The following is a 23,709-nucleotide window of genomic DNA, read 5'->3' as shown; positions in this document are numbered from 1 at the left end:
CTCGTTTACACTTCGTAGCATCTTTTTATCATCCTTCCCCCCCATTTCAGTCATCTTTCTGTTAAGATTTTCACGGGTTTTTTTTTTCTTTTTTCATGATATTCTCTTATCATCTCGTAGTCACGTTTTAAACGTCTGCCAAACAATTTGACGATTCTTTCAATTTTTTTTTGGATTATAAATTTTGCAAGAGATTTTTGATTCAACATTTAAAAATAAAAAAGTCTGTGTATTTTTTTTTAATTTTCATTTTTTAGTTAATAAAAAAATTGGCTCGTGTTTACAGGAAGAAAGAATTACATTTTAAGTGATCTTGAAATTTTAGTTTAAAGTTTTACGTTGAAATTAATTTTCATTATTTTATCATATTATTTAAGTTTAATTTAAATAATACGTTTAAGGGTGGGGGTGGGAGGTGGGGGTAAGGTTAATTCGTACAAAAAAAAAAAAAAATTCGTAAATTATCTACAGAAATAGTGTTGAAAATTTCAAAAAGATCGGTGCAGTAGTTGAAGGGACACCGCCAATTCTACTTTTTTTTTTTTTCCTAAGACACGTTTCCGAATAATTGCTGCCATTGCTGTCGTATTTTTAAATATTTCTTCGTGACAAATTTTATACAATATTCTTCGAATGTCATATTTCAATATATACCATTAGTTTTAATAAAGAGATTTTAACTGTGTCAACACAAAAAATTTACACAAAAACATGCCGTTTTTTTTTTTGGTACGAATTAACCTTACTAACCCCCCACCCCCTCCCCCCGCCTTAAATGATTTTCAAATTGATTTTGATACGTTCTATAACGATATTTAATTTTTATATTTTCGATATTTATTATTAGATTTTGATCGTATCGTAGTTTAAACGAACTAAAGTGAATGAAATAATAAAGTTGAATTTGACGATAAAAAAATAAAAAAAAGAATTATAAATAAAAGAAGAGAGAGAGAGAGAGAGATATTGGATATCTTGATATAACAAAACACCCACCGGTGGTGTATACGACGGGTTTTCTCTGTCTCGTTCAATTTTCCCTTTTTCATTGACACCGTACATCCCCCCTTGATTCTATTGTCTTAAAACTCTTTCCATCCCTCGTTAGATCTTTCATATCTTTTGTCTTCCATTCGTTCTTAGATCTTTGCTTTTTAATCCTAACAAAAGCGTTTTCAAATTTCAAAACCAAACCTCTCACCACCACAACCACCACCATCATTATCATCATCATTTTCTACCTGAACGCCTAGGTAGCTAGCTATTGTTCAACTTTAAACCATGTCGTTTAATCTTTAACAAACCGCAATGATGAAAACAAGGTAGAATGAAAATAAAAAAAAAAAAAATAAAAAAATACAAAAAGAAGAGACAGATTAAAAACTACACCATAACAACACATACAAGCATAATCTATGAAAAGTTGTATGCTATTTTTGTTTGGATTGTTTTTTTTTTTTGAAATTAAATCATAAAAAAAAAATAGGGTGAAGGTACAATGTAAATTTCGTTGGATAAAAGTGGGCATAAATTTTTTCATCAATGGTACGACACCCACGTATATATGGAGTCTCATTTATATGTGATAGATATATGCTCCACCACGCGTTGCTGTGGCTCACAATCAGTCCGATACACACGTCTTTAAGTCAATTTATAATCATTACGATTATAAATTGAGATATAAACAATCCTATCTTTCATGTTGGATGAAATTGCATACAGTGTGCAAAATTTGATTAAAATCGGTTCAGTAGTTTAGGAGTCCATTGCGAACAAACAACGTGACACACGTAATTTATATATATATTAAGATTATTAATATTAATATTCATATATATATATAATTTATATAATTAATATTAATATTATATTTTATATATAGAAATAAATTTAAGAAAATTGACATTATTTTCAACTGCATTCGATAAATTAATCGTAAAATTACAAGAACGTGATAAAGAAAGATAAAAGAAAGGAAATGAAAATAAATGGTAGATGATAATAATAATGTTGAAAAAGAAGTGTGTGTGTGTGTGTTCCCTTTTCATTGTCGCAGAAGCATTAATTTAATTAAGTATTATAATAGTAAGCTTTCCAAGTTATTGCCTCGTTGGAAAACACTTTTTGTTAACTTTCAAAAACACTGTATCTCTTTATATATATATATATATATATTTATCTCGACCCCGTTTAGTAATTCTTCGGTCAGTAACAAGTTGAAAGGTTTGATTTTTGATTAAAAAAAAATAAAACTATTTACGTTAACCTCTTTCCTCTCTTTTTTTCTTTCCTAATTTTATTTTAAATAGAAAATGAAATTACAGTGTTTGATTGGATTCTATAGAAAATGTACGATTCTTTGTTTTTGGTATTTTAATTTTCAAAATTACGTTTCAACTGTTATCACGTTGCAAAATATTTTAATAAAAAAAAAAAAAAAATTGTATAATTATTCTCATTCTTATTCTCTTAACATATTTTGTTGAAATTGTTTCATTAAGTAAAAGAAATTAAATAACATTTATAAAGTGAGAAGAAGAAGTAGTTAACTTTTTGAAACAAAAAAAAAAAAATCATAAAAAGGGGTTAAAAGAAATTTAAGCAACACAAAAAAATATGAAGATTAAGATAAAAAAAAAAAAAGAAAATAAATAAATTACAGAAAGTAAGAAAGAAAGGAAAGGAAAGGAAAAAACGATTGTAATGAGAGCTCGTCTAAGAAAAAGGTAAATAAGTATTAAAGGCATCGCTTGAATTTCAACGAACCGAAAGTAACGTGCAGTAAATTCAAGCGTACTTTTTTTTTCTTTTTTTTTTTTTTTTTTTAATTTTTTTTTCTCATTCTCATCCATCCCTTGATCGTTTTCCCTCGAGATGCATTACGATTTCTATCTTACCAAAATTGGTTATCGCGAGATCTTCTTTTACAATTATACGTAAGTACTTTTTTTTTTTGAAAAACAATAAAAAAAAAATGAAAAAAAATTATAAAATATTAATTAAAAATAAAAAAAAATAAGACCTTAAATCATATCATCATTTAGTTAAATATTAAACCAAATAGTTCACATATACATAGATATATTTTATATATGATATAAAAAATTATTATTTGAAATTTTGTCGATACTTTAACACCTTAACACCGAAACAAATTTAAAAATAATAAAATATTAAAAAAAATAAATAAATTATTAATATATTATTATAAATAAAGTATATATTAATAAATATATTATATTTATATATTAATAAATAAATTATAAATAAATTAAAAATATTAAATAAAATATATAAGATATAACACCTTAACACACACCAAAACAAATTGAGAAATAATCAAATATTAAATAAATAAATAAATAAATAAATAAATTATAAATTATAAATATATTAATATACAAATATTTATAAATAAATTATAATTAAATTATAATAATATTAAATAAAATATTAAATAAAAAATAAACACTTAAAACATAGCATCCAAACACCAAAAATATCAAATCACAAATATCTAACCAAATTGTTCACATACACATACACACATACATATATTATATATATATATGTATAGATTATTATTAGAAATTTCGTATAAAACCTTTATAACACCTTTATTGTCCTTTAATATCGAACAATTAGTAGTTAATATGTTACCTCAATGATTCTCTTTGTCTGAATGGTTGAGTCAAGTAAGTAGTACTTCGTCCACACACACATTTACCATTATATATATGTATATATATATATATATGTTCAGAGATTTTTAAAATTTACCCTTCATCCTTGCCACCAGAGAAGATGTTATTCATAATTGATGAACTAGCCGAGTGAAAAGGGGGTTGAAATTGGGTCGAGCGCGGCTTCAGTTCCAAAGAATAAATGTACACAAAGCCAACGTACATGCACAAGTACTATTGCTGATGCTAGTATTGGTAATGGTAGTACTTGTGTTGGTACTAAGTTCTATTGCAACTATACTGTCGATGGGTAGTAGTAGTAGTATGGTATATTAGTGATAGTAAAATGGATCTAGGGATTTTTATTCGTGGTAGAAAAGCAATAATAAACTATATAGAAATTTGTTGTGTGGTTTGAAAAGTTTAAAAAAAGAAACAAATCAAAATAGAAAAACCACGATAGAAAATTTCACGCGTCAAAACTTCGTTCGATTTCTTTCGAAAGAAAACAACTCCTTTTTAAGGTTTTAGATAAACTTCAATATCCCGTAATATTTCTTCCGGTAAACTTCGAGAGATGCTTCCGGTAAGCTGTATACACACCCACATACTCAGACACACACACACACACATATACACATTTATTCATTCTCCTTTTTCTCTTTTACTTTTTATTTTTCACTGAAGAGAAATACACTCAATCCTAAGGGCAAAAATAGTACTAGCACGTAGTACTTTCTTTCTTCCCTTCCTTCCTTCCTTCCTTCTTTCCTTTTGGGTGAATCGATGATCCTAGAAAATATTCGACGAATAAACCACCAACCGAGAAAATACTTTCGTAACTCTCGATACTCTTTGACTCATCTTAAATGTTGTAAAAAAAAAAAAAACTTTTTCTAAAACTAACTTTTAAGAACGTGAAAAACTTTGAAATACGATTAACTGAACTTTTTGTTCATTTTAACAAATAAATCTTTTTGTTAACTTTTTTTTTTTATATAGGTTTAGGTATAGGTATTTATGTAGATTTCTTTTTTTTTTTTTATTTACAAATTGAATAATTCATTTCACTGAACGATCGTTAAAAAAAAAAAGCAACCATAATATACTAGGGTTGCCCCGCCACGCGTTGCTGTGGCTCACAATCAGTCTGATAAATAATAAAATAATATTGCAATTGTAAATTGAGATATAAACTATCCTATCTTTCAAGTTAGATGAAACGGCACACATTGTGTAAAATTTGATTAAAATTGGTCCAGTAATTTAGGAGTCCATTGCGGACAAACAACGACACACGTAATTTATATATATTATGATTAAATTTAATTAAGTATTTATTTATATAAGTATAGTTGTGTTTTATACGATCTTTTATATTGGTCATGGTTGCAATTAAAAAAAGGGTTAAAAAGAATCAGAATATTTAACTGTAATTTATTAAAATATGTTTCAATGTAATATTTCAATTCAATTTTGGAAACTCTCGTTGAACTTCGTTTATAAAATAATTAAAATATAAATAATTGATCGTATCAACGTTTAACATTTTCTTTTTTTTTTTTATTCAAATGAAACATAAGTTTCTTATCTAAAAAAAAAAAAATTAAAATAATTATAAACAAGTGTGCATACATAATTATTCCTAATTTTCTCTAATTTGTTTTATTAAACCATTCGTTTTTTTTTTATTAAAACAAATGAATCTTATCAAAGTCGTTAATAAGAATTCTAAGAAAGATCTCAAGAGCTAACGATCTCTCTCTCTCTCTCTCTTTCTCTCAGTCTCAGTCTCTCTCATCTAGTTCTTTTCGTAATGGAAACACGTAAAAGTACCTAGTAAATCCCAATCGTTTACTTCCATTTACGGATTTAAGTCACCGACAAAGTATGGTAGTCTCCTTTAACTAACAGAATACTTTATCACTGTCTATTCCCCTTCTTTTCTTTTCTTTTTTTTATTTTATTTTATTTTACGAATTTCCAAATGGTTTGAGAACATTTCTTATCTAAAAATCGTCTCACTTGAATTTTCTTTCCTCACCTTCACCCATTTATATCTTAAAATATATAAATTACGTGTCACACGTTGTTTGTCTGCAATGGACTCCTAAACTACTGAACCAATTTTAATCAAATTTTGCACAATGTGTGCAGTTTCATCCAACTTGAAAGATAGGATAGTTTATATCTCAATTTATAATCGCAATATTATTTTATTATTTATCGGACTGATTGTGAGTCAAAGCAACGCGTGTGGGGGCAGCCCTAATTTCAATAATAAAACAATAAGTCACACAATGTAATATTGACAAAAATAAGAAACGTCAAATCACGAATGAAAATCATTGACTTTTATTTACTCTTTCAAGTAATAAACCATGAAACGACTATACATAGTAAATGAGAGAAGAGTGGGGGGGAGGAGGAGGAGGAGGAAGAGGAAGAGGTGACCTTCGCTAGGGTCAATCGAGAAAACACGAATAAGGAAAATCGATAATAAATTGTAAACTTTTGTTTAATGAAATGTTACAATCCATGCTCTGTGAAGATGTTAAAGGTATGATAACGAGTTCTAACTAATTGTAAAACCTAATTTGGGCCAAAACGTATCGTCGAACCTTCTTGCAACCTTAAAAGGTAGAAGGAAGGAAGGTAGGAGGGAAGGAAGGAACCCAAGTATTGTAATTTGATTGCTCTCGCGAAACAGATTCCATTCTCTTTCTCACACACACACATATATTCTCGTGTGTGTAAGTGCTCTTAGAAATTCACCCCCGACATTACACGCTTTTCTCTACCACCACTATCACCACTTTCATCATTACCACCCACCCACCCATCACCACCATCATCATCACCATCGCAACATTTAACTTTTAATGTATTCAGGCGTGCGTGGCGTTGCGTTCCTCGTTGAACCACCCCAACCCTCAACCCAACCCCTTTCAACCCTCCTTTCGTCATCATTAACGAGATAATTATTATTGTGAAAATCAACCAACACAATAACAACAGCAACAGTAGCAACGTTCATTTTCTAATTTCTAAATCGATCTAATTACTTTTACTCAAAGTCTATCAAATAATACAGTCGACATTTTTTTTTTGATTATTTTTTTTTTTATTTTTTTCCTTTCCCTTTCCTCCATTATTTATTCTACTCTTGATATAACCCTTGTTAAAATTTTAAAGTGAAAATATTTTTATTTTGTCTTTTTTTGTTTGTTTGTTTTTTTGTTTTAGAGAGAGAGGGGGATTCACGTTCAAATTTACTTACACAAAATGAAATTAATTTTTACCATTTATAATTACTAATTAATTTTTTTATATATAATTATCAATTATTAGTAATTATTAATATTTATGTATATTATATATATATAAAATTACCAATTATAATTACTTTAATTATATATTATTATAATAATTATAATAATTTAAATATTTATATAATAATATTATATATGATAATTAAATATTTATATAATATTATATTATAAATATTTATATTAATATTATAAAGAATTTAATTTTAATATTAAACTTTGGTATATTGAAAATCTTTCCATCTTCACTTTTATTTTATTTTACTTTTTTTTTCTTTTTTTTTTTTGAATAAATTTATCTATCGCAAAAAAAAAATCAATTTATCATTAAATTATTTCTATTTTATTTGAACCCTAACGCATGTTTACCCTTTCTTTACTTACACCGAAAAAATAGAAGAAAATCAAAGGACAATATTGTGTATGTATAAAAAAAAAAAGCAGGTAAACAGGGAAGAGAAAAAAAAAGTAAAAAATAAAAAAGTTGATAGAAGAAGGACACGGTACGGCGACTTGTTTTATTTTATCGCTTAATAACAGCTGATGGGTATAAAATGGCATAGAACGTTCAAAAGGGTGTCCAATATCGGCCGTTATGAGACTCGTAACATAAAATCTATCTCGTAATAACGTAGATTATTATCATTACGTATAAAAGAGGATATTATTATTAAATTATTAATCTCTGTGTTGTGTATGTGTGTGTTTGTCGGTCCTATTTAAAAAAAAAAAAAAAAAAAAAAAATAATAATAATAATAATAATAAAAACGTTCATTGGTATAACAAAACGAAGTATCTTTTGTTTTTCTTTTAAACAACTTTTGATTATTTTTTTTTTTTTTAATTTTTTTTTTAATTAAATTAGAAAAGTAAAAAATGTACAAACGATTTGATTCGATTGAATCGATTTGGAATAATAAAAAACTCGTCGTCTCGTTAATGGATTTTCATGAATTTTACACCTACGTGGTACAAATTGTAACTGTATGTATGTATGTATGTGTGTAACCATAAATGGACATATTTTACGATTCGTTATCGAATATACACACACACACGATCAATATATATTTATATACAACTGTTATCGATTTTCTATCAAAAGAAACAGAAATTCGAATACGATGAAAAACGAAACACAGCTGTTACTGAACTGTTGTAACACACCTTTTTATTACACTTATACAAATGTTTATTTTATTCTAACAATTTAACTTGATAAAAAATAAAAAAATACAATAATAGAAAATGTGATAATGGGATTGGGTATTAGGTAATATAATTTTATATAATAATTATAATATAATTATATAAAAAATTATTATAATTATGAAAATAATATTTAATGATAAAATTATATGATTATTCAAAAATAATATTCATATAATATTCAAAAATAAATATTCATACAATATTAGAAAAATAATATTCATACGAAATTTGGAAAATAATATTCATACAATATTACAAAAATAATATATATATATATATATATACACTATTAGAAAAATAATATTCATACGATATTGGAAAATAAATATTTATACAATATTTAAAAATAAATATTCATACAATATTAGAAAAATAAATATTCATACAATATTAGAAAAATAATATTCAAATAATATTTGAAGAATAATATTTATACAATATTAGAAAAATAATATTCATATAATATTAGAAAAATAATATTCATACAATATTTAAAAATAAATATTTATACAATATTAGAAAAATAAATATTCATACAATATTAGAAAAATAATATTCAAATAATATTAATATATTGTAATTATAATATAATTTGATAATGAAATTTACGAGATATTATAAAAGCATATTTTCTAGTACGTTTTCGCGCATAATAATAATATTAATAATAATAATGTTATTTATATTATATAATAACATAATATATTTATATTTAAATCTTGAATGTATCAAGTTTAATATAATTTAGTTGATAATTTAATTTCGTCCTGTTTAAAATTGAAACACACAAATGACAAGCCCTCACGTTCTTCCAATTTTCTTTGGGTGTTGTTGGCGTCTGCACTGAAATGTGAAATTAATATTACCTGAGTACTCTGACTTTCCCTCTCTCTTTCTCTCTCTCTCTCTCTTCTTTTTTTTTTCTATTTCACTTTTTTTTCACTCTCTCTTCTATCCACTCGTTCATTTTAAAAAAAAAAAAGGGTAGCTCTCACAAGAGAGCCTACCACCGTGTAGTAGCCGACGGTTAAAACGCGAGTGGTTAATAATTGCGGACGAGTGACGAGTGGAAGATAGAAAGAAGAGTTACCAACCTAAAGTAGTAACTTTTTGAACAATAAAAGAAGAAATAAAAGAAGAAAAAAAAAACGAATAACAAAATGAATTTCAAATTTTGAATTTTGATTTGAACCAAATTGCATTTTTCTTATTACAAAAATCGTATCATTGATGTCTCATGTTTGTTCATTCAATAAGTTTTTTTTTGTGTTTCTCATTCATATCTTGATTTTTTCACACACACACATACACACAACACACACAAATTTCCTTTTTTTTAATAATAAAAATAATAGCATATCTATATCAATATTTTTTTTAATTATTATTATTATTAGTAGTATATTTATTTTATTATATTTATATTTATATTTATTTATTTTATTATTATTATTATTATTATTATTATTATTATTATTATTATTATTATTATTATTATCAATGAAAGAAATATAAATTATTATAAATTATTTGGAAATATATATATATATATATATATATATATATATATATATATATATATATATATATATATATATTTTATAATAATATATATATAAATTAATTTATAAATTATAATTTATATATATTATTATATATAAATTATATAATATATTGGTAATAAAATAAATTAATTAATATATAATAATAAATAATAATAATAATAAATAATTAATAATAAATTAATTTTATATATATATATATATATATATATATATATATATATATAAATAATTTATTATTATAAATTATTTGTAAGTTTTTCCTACGTTTGACTTTGCGGTTTATTGATCGATTTCATACACTTGGAATCGAAGCTTTTCTTCATTGTTAAATACCGTTACGTTATCTTATGTATATATATATATATATATATAGATATATTTCTATATGTGTTGAGAATGCGCTTGCAGAGAATGAATAGTTTGCTGGCTTTTGCGGCACATTAACTCGGCAAAGGTGTACTTTCCAAGTGTGAAGTTCACGATCATCATCACGCGAACACAAACTGATCACCATTTAACAATCTGACCTTTATTATTCAATGCTTCTTTTTTATCTTCTTTATCTTCTTTATCTTTTTTATCTTCTTTAACATTTTCTTCTTCTTCTTCTTATTTTAGTATATTTTTCTTTGATTGATATAAATCATTTTCTTTTTTCTTACAACAATTTCTCTGAGTATATGCAAAATGCAAGTATTCTTATTCAATAAAAAGTTGAAAACTTTTGTAGAATAATATTATGTTACTGTTAATTAAAAAACTTGATAAATATTGAAACGAACGTGACTGAAAAGGTTGCTTAATCCTATTAACGCGATGAAACAATGTTTTTATTTTAATATTAACCAATTAAGTATGGCGATGATCTGTGCGCAAAGTGCGCTCCGGTGTGCGTGTGTGTGTGTGTGTCGCGATAATCAAGCGATGACGTATATAGTCGTCAAACACAGAATAAGTGGCGTTCTGTTAAAATATTGGATAGTCAAAAAGACCTACTTTATTTCTAAAAAATGAACAGTTAGTAATGTACACACAGTTTTTTTAATATGAACATATATTGATACATAATAAATGTATAAATAATGATAAAATGACAATTTAAATCATTTAATTGTAAGAAACTTTTACGTATGACGAATATAGACGTCTTAACACAAAAATTTAACCACATCGCCATGACGGATATAATCGTCAAACACGCTTAACTGATTAACAAAGAAAATCGTTGTTTCTTTTAAAAAAAAAAGTGTTGAGTTTGAAAAAGAAAATCGCAATAATTCGTCTTATTCTTTTTTTTTCTCTTTTTCCCATTTTTTTTTTAAAACTCAACTCAACACTCGACTATTACGAGAAGGAAAAAAAAAAAGAAAAATGTCTTACGGGTTACAGATCTAACTTGTCTGACGATAAGCCAGACCACTTTTCACGCTACTTTCAACCCATATTTGTACTGTGCGATGATACGAAGGAATAGATAAAAAAGTAAAAAAAAAAAAAAAATGGGCTGCATAAAAACACTCCCTCTTTTTTTCGCATAATAGAATGATTTTTTATACAGCAATGTTAGAAAATTTATGAATTTATATAACCATATAATTTGTCATATAAAACCTCTCTATAACAACACATGTAAGAATATCCTATATACAGAAAAAGTAATAAGACACAGACAAATTTCATTATAAATTTTAATAAATACACACGGTATAACTTAATAAAAAAAAAAAAAAACTTCTTTGTAAATTTCGTATACAGTAAAAGAAGAACAAAAATTTAATAAGACAGAATAATTTCATTATAAACTTTAAAGATAAATAATAAAATAACTTTAATATATAATATAATGTAAAAACCAAAAATAATATATTATATAATTTATTATATTATATAATTTTTTATATATAATTTTATTATATAATATTATTAATAATATTATAATTTATTTAATCTATAATATTTTATAATAAATTATATTATATTATATAAAATTATATGAATAATATTAAATATAATTTATAATGTTATAATTTTATTATATAATATTAATTGTAATATTATTACAATTCTATATATATATTTATTTTATATATTTATAAAAAATAAATATATATAAGGTTTATTTTTAAATTGATTGAACATTTTAGAAACCATTCTAACCATTGTATAAAAAAAAAAAAAAAAAAAAAAAAAAAAAACAGGTTGAGCTATTATTAATCCAACATTGAAACGTAGTGAGATCACGTGACCCATCGTAAAAAAAAAAAAAAAAAAGATAAAATTTATAATTAAATAGAAGTCTCTTCTTTCAACTTATTCTCTTTTTCATTCTTGTGTGTATCATGTGTGTATTTGTCTTACATTCTCCATATATATGTATATTCTCATCCAATTCTCAACAGTGTGTTAGTTTCTTCACATATATATATACAAGGAAAATAAGTTCCACAATCCTTGTGGGAATAACCTATAGTCACCATGAGGCTTACACTTGTATACATATGTTAGTACCTTCCTGTTTCGTGATATTTATTAGGTGTGAAACACATTTCGTAACACAAAACACTAGAGATATATTGTAATAATTAATTATTGAGAGATTCATCTTGTAACATTTCAAATAATTACAAAGATAATAATGTTGTTCTCTTAAACAGAGAAGATACACGAGTAACAATTTCGAAATTGTTCGAAAAACATTTTCATTAGAAAGTACAACGAAAATTATGTTGTTGAATACAATGAACTTCTCTAATGCATTAAAAGTGTCTTACTACTACACACTTGGGTATTATTTTACAGTATGTGATCAATTTTACACAATGTCATCAATCTTACAGTAGTTTCTATATTTTATTCTAGACCTGTTCTCTCCTAAACAGAAGAACCCTTTCTTCTTCTTCTTCTTCTTCTTCCTTTTTTTTTTGGTAATTATTTATTGTGCACACCTATTTTATTCTATCCTTGTTCCTCTAAACACAAACTCTTTCTTTTTCTTTTTCTCGTTGTTTTATTTTTGTTTCATTTCCTTGTTTATTTTTTTCTTTTTTTTTTCTTTTTTTTTATTCATCTTCTAAACACAACCCCTTTCTTCTTCTTGTTCTTCTTCATCTTCTTTTTTATTTTATTATGCATTTTTTTTTTTTTTTATTATTATTGTAATTATTTATTGTGCACACCCATTTTATTGTATCCTTATTCTTCTAAACACAACCCCTTTCTTCTTCTTGTTCTTCTTTTTCTCGTTGTTTTATTTTTTGTTTCATTTCCTTGTTGTTGTTGTTTTTTTTTTTTTTTAATTTTCATTTATTCATTGTGCATACACCTTGCAACTTTCGCACAAATTTCACCAAAGTTACCATAAAAAACAACACGAATACTCACATACGTGTTTTATCATATATATATATATATATATATATATATATGATATATGTATGTTTGTTTATGTATGTATGTATGTATGTACATGTATATGTATGTATGTATGTTTCTACTTTTATATGTAGAAAAGTTTTAACGAGAATAATCGCGTGTTGAAAACAACAAGATCGATACTTTTGTAACTTTCATACGATCTTTCTACTACTACCTTGCTAAATTAGAGGGAATGGGAAGGAGGGGTGTGTGAAGGGGCCTTACGGATTAATTACTTATCGTAAGAAAAAAAAATAAATTCATCGTCACGAGAACGTAGTTCGTGTCACGTTTATCGTGACTCTGAGAACTCTGCGAACGGTTACGCTACAAACTTCCTGTTCAAATCTTTAAGAAAAAATATTTAAAAAAAAAAAAAGCAAAAAAAAATGAGACAGAAGAATGAAACGTTTATTCTTGAAATAAAATAAAGACCAAAAAAGAAAAAACCGTAATATTTTTGAAAAAGAATAACACCCTTAATATTATATTAGATTGTTCGGAAAGTAATTTCATTATATTTTTGTGAAAATGAAGACAATTTTCTTATCCTAACCTAAAAACCTATAGGATTTAAACCTAGTAGGCCTTTTAAGTGGACATAAATAGTTGAATTTGATAAATTTAACCTCTCACTGATCTCACGTGTCTTTTTTTTACAAGTTTGCATTAACAAATGCCGTCATTGTGTCAGCAAAAAAAAAAAAACGAAATTACTTTCCGAATAATCCAATATATACGGTCATTGATTTTTATTACAACTTGTTAATGAAATATTCATGCATAATGTTCAGTATAGTGATAAGAACGTTGTATTATACATATATACATATGTATATACTAAAATAACATTAACAAACTTGCTGAAAATCGGTTAACCGAAGCATACAACGGCGGAGATTAGAAATAGAAATTGAATGAGCAACCGAGAGAAAGAGAGAAAGAGAGAAAGAGAGAGAGAGAGAGAGAGAGAGTGACAGAGTAAGTGAACATCACTTGGGATCCTGCTGAATTTAACGTCGTTAGAAACGCAAAATGGCGCTCGATGAACGTACTCTACAAATCCCTTTCGTTGAATATCCTACGAAAACAACCAACTCCAAGTTGTCAACTTATTTACGTATATATATATATATATATGAACAACAAGTAACTCGTACAAAATATTTATAAATGTGTGTAAAAGTTTGTTCATTCGCAAACTACTCAAAACTATACGAAGATATTTTTACAGAAAAAAAATGTGAATAAATTTGATAAATATTGTTAACCCTTTCGTTACCAGCAACTTATATATGGGTTCGTATGTGCAGAAGGTTCCTGTATAAACGAATTAATCATATAAGAGTCGTAATCGTAACAAAAGGTGTTAACTAATTGTAAAGTTATGTTATTAATTACTAATGAATGTGTGATAAATATAATAAATAGAAATAGATAGATAGATAAATAGATAGATAGGTAGATGGAATGTATTTATGATTAAAGATACATTAGTGTTGTGTTACGTGAACAATTGCATAGGATGCAACAACATTTATAACAACTACGATAGGATGATATATAAATTACGTGTGACGTTGTTTGTCCGCTATGGACTCCTAAACTACTAAATTGATTTTAATCAAATTTTACACACTGTGTGCAGTTTTATCCAACTTGAAAGATAGGATAGTTTATATCTCAATTTACAATTGCAATATTATTTTATTATTTATCAGACTGATTGTGAGCCACAGGAACGCGTGGCGGGGCACCCCTAGTTTAACTATATATCTCGTTTTCTAAATTTATTTAATTTTATTGTATATGAATATATATATATTGAACATTTATTTACACAAACTGTGTACCGAGTAAATTATTTGATTAATATTATATTACCATATGTAATCAATCTTATTAGCAATATCGATAATGACAATTATTGGCGCGTATAACGTACGACCTTTTAACTAAACACATCACTCGATGTTATTTAATATAATTATAATTATATTTCAAGTAAATTTTGTTCTATGGGAACTTTAAATACCACGACGATGACGATGAAAGATGCACGTTATAATATTATGCACGTTGGTTAACGCAAATACGTTAACTTATTTTAATAGGAAAATGGGTAGAGTTTAATATTATTATTAAATTTAATTTATGCACATTTTAAACGATTTAAACGGAACAACCGCTGTTAGTAGTATTGTGTGTATTTAATACGACGTAATGGTGGTGGTGGTGGTGTGTGGATGTGTGTAGGTGGGTAGGTCTACATTAATTACGTGAATATTATATTCGTTTAAAATTATGGATAAAATTGTTCTTAACGAATTTCAACTATTTCCAAATCGTTTAATACACTTTTTGACCGAGTTATATGAAGAAGAGCAAAAGTAATTTATCTGTGAACATTTTACGTTGAATTATAATTTTTCGTCGAAACTCGTCTTCCAATCTTTTTAACTTTTCGTTCGGATTCGTTAAAATATCGAATTTTATTTATGTGTTAGTTAATAACTACGAATGAGATTATAAAATGAATATTTTTTTTTTCGCATGAATGAATATTTACAATTAGAATAATCATTGTTATAATTACAGTTATACTCGGTTCTTTTCTGTTTTTTTTTTCTTTTTTTTCATTTCGACAAATGTTTCTTTTATTCTTTTGTTTTATTCAGCTGGAAATTTTCATTCATTTTATTTATCATATAACCTGTTAACACAAGAGTAACCCAGTGAACCAATTTAAATTGTTCTTATTTATTCATTTACGTTATTTTGCGTTCTCGTTTTAATTTATAATAATAATTTATAATATATATATATATCTTTACATAAATTAAAATACGAATATTTATTGACAATAATGTGAATGAAACGATTAAGTACAGTAGAATAATTTGTAAGTAATATAATCAGACAGTTAAGTAGTACAAGTAAAGAATACACGAGTCAGTCACAATAATTTGAAGTAGTACGAGTCAAGCAACGAGTTATTTCATAGATGGTTAAAAAACTTTCAAAAATTCATATAAATTTTTGTTAAAATATTTTCAATAAATTTTTTTCGAGTTAATAATTATAATCAGACAGTTAAGTAGTACAAGTTAGAAATAAATGAGCCAGTCACAATAATTTGAAGTAGTACGAGTCAAGCAACGAGTTATTTCATAGATGATTAAACAATTTTCATAAATTTTTGTTAAAATATTTTCAATAAATTTTTTTCGAGTTAATAATTATAATCAGACAGTTAAGTAGTACAAGTTAGAAATAAATGAACCAGTCACAATAATTTGAAGTAGTAAGAGTCAAGCAACGAGTTATTTCATAGATGGTTAAACAATTTTCATAAATTTTTGTTAAAATATTTTCAATAAATTTTTTTCGAGTTAATAATTATAATCAGACAGTTAAGTAGTACAAGTTAGAAATAAATGAACCAGTCACAATAATTTGAAGTAGTACGAGTCAAGCAACGAGTTATTTCATAGATGATGAAACAATTTTCATAAATTTTTGTTTAAATATCTTCTTCAATATTATTTTTAATATTTTCAATGAATTTAAATTTAAATAAAATTTTTTCGAGTTAATAATTATAATCAGACAGTTAAGTAGTACAAGTTAGAAATAAATGAGCCAGTCACAATAATTTGAAGTAGTACGAGTCAAGCAACGAGTTATTTCATAGATGATTAAACAATTTTCATAAATTTTTGTTAAAATATCTTCTTTAATATTATTTTAAATATTTTCAATAAATTTAAATTTAAATACAGTTTTTAATTGAAATCAATTTCTTTCGTGTTTTATAATTGGATTGTTTTTTGAGTGTAGTTGTAATTTTATTATTAAAGAACAAAAAAACAAACAAACTAAATATCTAAAAGTGGGATCGTTTTTTTAAATAAAAAAGAAATACTTTTACAAAAGAAATAAATAATCTAAATACACACACACACACACAAACATAAACACACATACATAAGTATTTTGTAAGATGTTTTAAGCACAGTGCCGTATAAATTTCAGAATTCGCGTTCTTTTCTTGTCTACCATCGTTTTAAAGTACGAGAAAAGCAAGGATTGTAGAAAGAAAGAAAGAAAGTAAAAAAAAATGTACAAAGAAGAAAAGGAAAGGAAAAAGGGGTTGAGATGTGGGGGATGAACGTGAGAGGATTTTACAGAAAGGAGGATGCATGCACATCGTATGTCGGTAATTTCGTGTCGCTTACCTGTACCGCGAAATGTCAACCTTTAAACAGAAGGAAAAGAGGAATCCTTTATCCTCAAGTTATTTCCTTTTTCCTTAGGGCGAATTAAATAAAATAAAAAGAAGAAGAAGAAGAGGATAAGGAGGATGATTTCTTAACCAACGACGTATATTTATTTTACATTCACTCTTTTTCTTATCCTCTTAGTAGTTTTTTTTTATTTCAAAGGTTTTCACAAAAAAAAAAAAAGAAAAGAAAAAAATGTTTAATATGAAAATAGAATCCTTTGTGTTTAATTTGACATTAAATATATTTTATTATTATTTTTTTTTGTTAAACTTTGATGTTTCTTAATCGAGTTAATATACACTTAATTAATTAATTTATCTATTTATTTATTTATTTATTTATTTGGAAAATCTTTAAAGTATTCGCTAACCGAGTAATTCCCTTTTTAATTACGCACCTTTTTTTATTATTTATTTATTTATTTATTTATTATTTTTAAAATAAATGAAAAGATTATGAAATATATATTTTTTCGTTTATTTATATATAAAATACGTAAAAAAAAAAATAAAACGTTTGACGTATATATACGTCCCTCTCAATTAACAAGTTAATTAATTAAATTATTTATTTATTTATTTATTTGTTTTGGAAAATCTTGAAAAATATTCTCTACCGATACCATGAAAAAAATAAAAAAAATATGAAAAATCTTTCGAAGGGTTTGAGTCTGGAATAATTCATGGTTAACGAGAGAGGGTTGTTCTTTGCAAACTATAAGGGTAAACACATACTTTATCGGCAATCTCGTAGAAGCTAAAAGAAGGTTGGATGTTTTTTACCTAACTCAAAGAAAGATGGCGCTAGATATATGTTATCACAGATTTATTTATCCTCTCTCTCTCTCTCTGTCTCTCTCTCTCTCTTGCTCTCACTTAAAGAAGAAGAAAAATTTGATTAACTTTTGCAAACGAGAAAATGCCAACAACACCAGCTCTAGTATTTGAATATTCATAAGTATTTAATTTATGTGCATATTTGTTTGTAATAATTATTATACTTATAATTATAAAAAAATGAAAGAAGAATGAACGTGTAACTATTACATATTTTATTCTCACGTATCGTTTTAAACATTTATTATTATTATTATTATTATTATATGCAAAAGTTTGCATGAATTGCAAATGGAAAGTCTCATAATGTAATAATAGTTCAAAAAACTCATTTACTTTTTATGGTTATGTAAAGCTCTCAACCGGTAGTTGTTGTTAACGAGCTTGCAATGTATTTCAAATATGGAAAAGAAAAAAAATCTCTAGGAAGATTGAAATTCCAAAAAAAGTAATATCTATTAGGATATTTCTTATCGATATTGAACTTATCTCTTCGAAGAAGTATATATTCACAAATCAACCGATAGTAATTTAATATACGAAAAGTATCTAACATTTTGCAATCTATTTCTAATAAAAAAAATAAAAATAAAAAAATAGAAAAATAAAAACAAGTATTATTACGAACGTAATAAATATTAATAATAAATATTATATTTTTCTTATATACACTCAAGTTTGTATTAATATATATATATATATATATATAATAATTGTAATATTATATTTTTTAATACACGAATAAAATAATATTATAAATTATTATATTATATTATTGTATAATAATAATATTCTAATAATTCTAAATATAATAATTATTATTTATTCTATAATTATTAAATATAATTATTCTATAATATAATATAATTTAAATTATATAATATTTATATATATATAAATATATATTATTTATTATAATATATTTATATTTATTACTAATATTAAATATTAATTTATAATTTAATATATTTAATATTTATTTTTTCATTTTATATTTATTAATATTATTAATTATTATTATTATATATATATTACAATAATAACATGTACAATTATTGAATGTGTAATTGCAACACAGTTCGAAAGACCCACTTTCTCTTGTAACAAATTAAAAAAAAAAAAAATAATGGAAGATTTGCAATCTATAGTAGTCGATATTTTTCAAGTAAACTTTCTAAGGGGGAGGGGGGGTGGTGAAAGATGATTGAAAGTTGTTTTGAGAATAGGACTTTGAAAGGAGGAGTGAATTGTAGAATGCAACGGGTTGTAATTTGCATTACTAAATTCTCTCGCTCTTATACACACATACACATACACATATACATACACACACATAGTTAGTCATAACAATAGCCATTGGATCTCATGGCATGCATGGAACCAACTACTACTACTACTACTACTACTACTACTACTCTTGATCGTAATGGTGTTTGACTGTGAATTTCGTGTATATAGGAATAGTCACGCGATTTACAGCTGACGTGTTTTACAGTATACACTTCTATTGTATGTTTGGTAGTTAGTTTCGCGCGTTAGTTTCTGGGAGGTTATGCAGTTCCTATAGTTAAAACAATTCCTGATACGATGAACTGTTAGATGAATGCGACAACAACTGGGGTTGCGTCACGTGAACCACTTTCCAGAGTTTATAACTTTGAGTTTCGAATGTCGTATTAAACTTCCTAATAATCCCCATACAATAATAATAATAATAATAATAATATTATTATTATTATTATTATTATATAATATATTGCAATGGATATATACTAGTTTATTTTTCAATAACTATCGTCTCAAAGAAATTACTTTATTACGTTTGAATCGTAGTTTAATATTTGTATTTTTATTTAATCCCTATATAATAATAATAATAATAATAATATTATTATTATTATATAATACAATTATAATATTAAATAATAATAAATAATAAAATAATAAAAAAATAATAATATGATATTTATATTATTAATTTTATATAAATATAATTATATTATATTTATATGTAATATTATTATATTTATTTAATAATACCATATTATTAAATATATATATATATATATATATATATATATATATATATATATATATATATATATATATAATACTATATTATTTATAATATATAATATAAATACTACTGTATTTTTCATAATAAATATAGTATAATGTTTATAGTAAATTATAATAAATATAGTATTTATATATAAATATATAAATTAGTATTAGAGAGTATATAGTATTTATAGTATATTTATTATAAATAAATAATAATATTATTATTATTATTATTATTATTATTATTATTATTAGATAAGAAAGTAATATTGAAACGTTTCGAAAACGAATGAAAATAAAAAAAAAATAAAAAGAAATAGAAAAACCCATAGGATATGAGATAGTTGATTGCGCTTGCGGATGGTGATGGTGTTAGTGGTGGTTCAAGGCGCGATGGTTAAAAGTATCACAACGGGGGTTGGTTGGTCGAGGGTTAAAGTTGGGTCGTTCGAATAAACGGGGGATGGATAGATATAGAGCTTTTGCCCATTGGCTTGACGATGAAATACGAACGTTTCCGGAAAAACCCGAGATACGCTTACTCAGCTCTGACTCGTTGTGTGGTCCATTCGCGTTCAACACATTTTCATCGTTTGACGTGTTCGATTGATACAGAAAAATCAAGATAGAAAATAGAGAGTGAAAAAGAAAAGACAGACAGACAGAGAGAGAGAGAGATAGAGAGAGAGAGAGAGAGTGTACGGGTATATAAAAAAAGATACAAGGGTGCGTGTGCGCGCGCACGTGCTATTAAAAACGAGAAGAGAAAGAGAAACAGAGTAACAGAGATAGAAGGAAACTTTCGTCGAATATTTATTCGTTAAAAAAAAAAAAAAAGAAAAAAAAGAGAAAAGAGAGTGAGAGAATCTACGAGTCCTCTCGTATTCACTCGAACGTCATCGTGAAAATAATATTCTAGTCGTGTAATTTGTTTTCTTTTTTCTTTTTCTTTTTTTCTCTTTCTTTCTCATTCCCTTTTTTTTCCTACTTTTCTATTTTTCATCAAATCTTTTTATTCTACTTTCTTTTGATTACATTTTACTTTCGTCATCATCTACCTCCACCCCCTCCCTCCACTCCCCTCCCCTCCCCCTCCCCCACTCCCCTCCCCCATCATCCCCTCAGTGTTATCGTCGTGTGGTTAGTGTGCGAACGTAATCGAACGATGATAAGTGTCCGACAAGCAACTATGAAAGCTTGCATTCCGAGTTCAGTTGCCCACAGTTGTTGCACATAGAAAGAGAGAATGATAGTGTGTGTATATGTGTATGTGTTGTGTGTGTGTGTTTGTGTAAGAGAGAAAGATAAACAGATAGATAGATAAATATAAAAAGGAATAGAGATATCTCGCGTTTACGATCGTGTGTCGTGTTATTTTCTTTTTTTTTGTCTGTTTGTCCTGTGTGTCTGTCTGTCTGTCTGTGAAAACATGATGTGTACGTGCGTGTGTGTGTGTGTGTGTGTGTGTGTGTGAGTGTATGTTTATTTATTTGTTGCAAGGTGTTTTTTGAAAGGTAATGTCACAGGTATATCTTTTGTTTGTATATGATGAGTACGCGACCAATACTAGGATAATATAACTCTGTATTTTATGTACAGGGTGTCCCATATAACTGCATTCACGATTTTTCAAATATACACACACACACAGTATAGAAAAAAATACTTTAAATAAAAGTTAAATTAATTTTTGTTGGGTTGACTATACATTGCAATGAAAAAAAAAAAAAAAAAAAAATAAAGGTTTGAAACAATTTTTGTTTGTTTGTTAATGTTTTTTAAGAATATCTTAAATATGTTTTTTAAATGACACGTTATATTTTTGACCTTGTCTGTAATATATGTGTATATGTGTGTGTGTGTATTTGGAATGTCATAAACGTCGTCAGTTTTTATTCATTTTTTATTTATTTATTTTTTTTATTACTGTATATATATATATATAGATTTTTTTTTTAATACATAATACAAGTGTGTGTGTGTGTGGGGGGGGGGGTGGTTCATAATTGTTTTATTTTACAGTTAGTAGAAAAAGAGATTTGATTTTGATCGTATTTGTCGAAGATACGACCGACTGACAAAGGTTTTTTAATTGAAATTTTCCTCTCCCTTCTCCTTCTCCTCCTTCTCATCCTCCTACACCTCCTTCTGTCTGTTACTCCTACTCTTTAATCCCGTTTTATCGTCGTGATTGACCTTAGATCGTGCGAGAGTCGATTGTCTTCTGTTTTTTTTTTTTTTAATTTTCAATCCTTCTTTTTTTTATAACACACCCAGTATAATCTGTAGATACAGTTTTACTCAAATTGATATTTTACTCTTGAATGGAAATTTTGCAATTCTTTTTTTATTTTATTTTATTTTTTTTTTTTTTAATTCATTTCATTTAATTCATTAAATTATATTTCAATATAGGAAATATATAATTTATAATATTATAATAAATATATTAATTAAAATATACAAATTATATTAGATTAATATTAAATAAATTCTTAAATAATATTATATTAAAAATATATATATACATATACTTAATATAAATTATAATAATATTATAATATATTAAATCATAAAACAATGAGTACATTAATTTTTGTAAAAAATATATTTTCAAACGATGCTCGTTTCATTTATTTAAATCATTAGATTATCATGAAATAAAATCATTCATATTTCAAAACAAAATAATTGTCATTAAATTTTAATTACATTGTTAATCATTAAATGTTTATTGATTTCAATTGAAATTGAGATAATTAAGATTGAAATTTATATCAATTCGATAAGTGTTTTATCGAGTTCATTAATACTTGGCAAAAGATCAATGAAACTTTCAACTTGTACGTTTATATATATATATATATATATATATATATCTTTCTCTCTTGCCTGTCTGTTTGTCTGTCTGTCTGTCTGTCTGTGGTTCATCAAACGAACGTGTTTTAACGAGTGAACGATGTTGCTTGTTTACAATCTTTTTTTTCTTTTTATTTTATCTTCTCTTTCAGTTTTATTGATTTACCATCGGCCCTTTTAAAAAGATCCAACCATTTATTTTCCCATCAATTACGAATCATCTTATTTATCTTAATTATCTTTCTTTTATTATATTTCTACAAATATATAAAATTAACAAATATAAAATATAAAATTTCATTACGTTGTTAATCAAATTTTTCGATTTATTTTAATAAATAAAGTAATTCAAATGATTTTTGTTCTTTTTTTTTTTGTACAGTCAAACTTCGTTACATTAATTATCAAATTTTCAGATTGATTTATTACAAAAAAAAAAAAAGAAAAAAAACAGTAA

At 25.3% G+C, this 23,709-nt stretch overlaps 1 protein-coding gene across 3 annotated transcripts in view; it reads left to right on the top strand.

The window, feature by feature from the left end:
• Syt7 (Synaptotagmin 7) overlaps positions 1-23,709 on the top strand; it is a 176,496-nt gene that overhangs the window by 29,585 nt on the left and 123,202 nt on the right. The gene's annotated exons all lie outside the window — the stretch shown is intronic.

The sequence above is a fragment of the Polistes dominula genome, unplaced genomic scaffold (genome assembly GCF_049000335.1).
Source record: "Polistes dominula isolate Pdom_NZ unplaced genomic scaffold, Pdom_raw_medaka contig_20, whole genome shotgun sequence".
Classification (NCBI taxonomy): Eukaryota; Metazoa; Arthropoda; class Insecta; order Hymenoptera; family Vespidae; genus Polistes; species Polistes dominula.
Note: the sequence above shows the minus strand (reverse complement) of the source record. Positions and strands in the feature narration are given on the sequence as shown.